The following is a 2804-nucleotide window of genomic DNA, read 5'->3' on the forward strand; positions in this document are numbered from 1 at the left end:
TTTGTACTCATCCAATGAATACAAAGAGGCATCCAATGAATATAAAAGATTTTTTTCTTTTGCTCTCCTTTTCATCAATGCTCCATTAATCTCTATTAATGGACATTAATCCTCTTTAGTAGTTGAGTCTAATTTGGATTAGACTTAATCCAATAATCCAATAATTGGATTTATTTAAGTCTAACTCAGATTAGACTTAACTCTACAATCATAGGGTCCATCTTATTTTAGTTAAACTAAAATAAACTCATCTCTAAATCAACATGTTCTTTGTGTGTGACCTAATAGGTTCTCATAATGTTGGCAATGTATCTAAAATAACATTTTAGATACATAAGCAATGAGTAACATTTAGCAATGTATCATTGCTACCCAATTGATGAGAATGTTAAGATCCGACCTAACCTTTCTATGTTTATTATCTTGTATAACTTGGTCTTTCTATATCCTCGATATCTAGATTGATCTATGAGGCATAAACCGTGTCATCTCCTTATCAATCTTTATGTTTCTTGATCTCCAAGTAGACTCACTTAACCAAATGAACTCAATATCTCATATTGATTTATTTGAGCATGACTATGCATTTTAGTAGTCCTACTTAATCAAGGGGCCCACAGATATTACTTTTGTTATATGAAAGAGATAGACCCCATCTACATCACTCATATTCCTCTATATAACTTATTGCATATCCAGTGATTGAGTTTATAGTCCACCTTATTACAGGTGACGTTTGTCGATACTAAAGTACATAATTCCTTATGTAGGAGACCGTAGTGACTTCAAGTCTAAGGATTATTTATATTAATAGTCACTATGAGAATGTTTATGACACTCATATAATGAACTATAAAATAGTCTTATGGCGGATCAATTTAGTACATATTCTCTAATATATATCTATACGCCAACTTGATATTTTATATCTATGACTTGTGAGATTAAGTCATTAGTTGACCTACATGCTAGTCTCAACCCATTAATATTGCCCTTGTATATTAAAGGTTGACTAGGAATAATTAAGAGTAGTATTCTATACATATCTACAACCTTCCACTATCAATTCAATCAATTGATATGTTGTAGACTAGAACCTACTATCCTAGAATATTATTATACTTATTCAGCTAACACAGATCTAAAGTAAATATAATAACCATAAATTTTATCTTTTATTAATGAAATATGATACAAAAGTTTCCTTATTAATCATCTCATAATTGACTCTAAGGGCTAACACTAATAATCTCCCACTGGCACTCACTACAAGAAAATTGGTAATTAACAACACTCAAAAGACATCGATTTTATGCCAAAACCGATGTCTTTTACTTTTTAACAACGATTTTAACAAAAATCGATGTCTCTGAGCGGTTGATTGGAGCCTACGACAACGGTTTTTGGAGGCTACAATGACGGTTTTAAAACCGTTGTCTATGTCCTCTATTTTGGGACTACAACAACGGTTTTTGAAGACTACGACGACGGTTTGAAAATCGTTGTCTATGTGCGCTTTTTTGTAACGACAACAACGATTTTAGAAGCTATAACAACGATTTAAAACCGTTATATATTTTCTCTTTTTTCTTTCCCTCTCTCCCCCCAAATATTTTTACATCTCGCTGATCTTCCACTGCGCGCTTCTAAAACCCCTAAACCTGACTTCCACTGCGCGCTTCCAAAACCCCTACACCCGACTTCCACTGTGTGCTTCCCAAAACCCCTAAACCCGACGTTTGTGCTTCCCACTCCTGCTCCATCGGCGACGAAGCTCGTCTTCTTCCGGCCTCTTTCTTCCGCCCTTGGTTGATGAGGCAGTGGTTTCTCCCGGCCTAACATCCTATCATCACTTTTGGTTAAAAAAAATTTGAACTATTTATTAAACCAACTATCTCAATTCTCAAATCCTCTTTTAAATTAGCCTAAGGAATGAAAACTGAAACTCTCATTCTTATTTAGAATAGAAAAAATCCTTCTACTTATAAAAGCTTACGTTTAAGAGCTTCGTAATGAGAAAATATTTTTAGCAACCCTTCTTGCCTTCTCTTGAGACGACTAACTTAGAAATTAAATAAAGGCTTGAACTTAAGAATGACGGGTGACAACGGCGCTCGTTATACTCGGGAGAAAAGAGTGCGCGACGGCGCAATCAGAAAACTAAGGGTTGCGACACTCGCACCCTTGGCCAGCGATGCAGGTCTCTCCAATTCACTGTTTCATTTTGGCAAGCAGCAATCACAAAAAGAACCACAATCAAATAATCAACAACATAACCATAGAGAAGAAACGACATCCAACCATCTGGTCTCCGGCAACTAGCTTCCTCTAGCCACTGGTCTCCGGCAGTAAGTTTCTCCGGTGGAGCAGAGAGGTTCGGCTGTGACGGTCGGCAACCCCTGATCAGGCGGCGTACCGAACAGAGATGAAGGGAAGAGGCCGGCATCGCGTTCCTCCAGTTACTGGTGTCCGGCAACAAAGTTCTCCAGTTGCCAATATAAAGAAGGTGACGATCGAGCAGCTACTATGCTTGGGGAGAAAGAGGCAGATAGCAGAGGATGGCGCGATCATGGAGAAAAAGAAGGTCGGCCACCAGCCGTGCAGGCAGCCAGTGATCGGCGGAGCTCATTTCTTCTCCGGCGGCCTCCCAATAGCCCGGATAGTAGCGCACAGTGGGGCAGCGAAGCTCCTTGATTCTTCGATGGCCTCCCAGCAGCGCGAACAGCGGCGCACAGTGGGGCGGCGGGGTTCCTTGCTTCTCCGGCGGCCTCCGAGCAGAACAGCAAGGGGCGACAGGCTGCAAG

This window comes from Curcuma longa, chromosome 20 (genome assembly GCF_044706935.1).
Source record: "Curcuma longa cultivar G26 ecotype Majalengka, Jawa Barat chromosome 20, ITB_CL_G26_1.1, whole genome shotgun sequence".
Taxonomy (NCBI): domain Eukaryota; kingdom Viridiplantae; phylum Streptophyta; class Magnoliopsida; order Zingiberales; family Zingiberaceae; genus Curcuma; species Curcuma longa.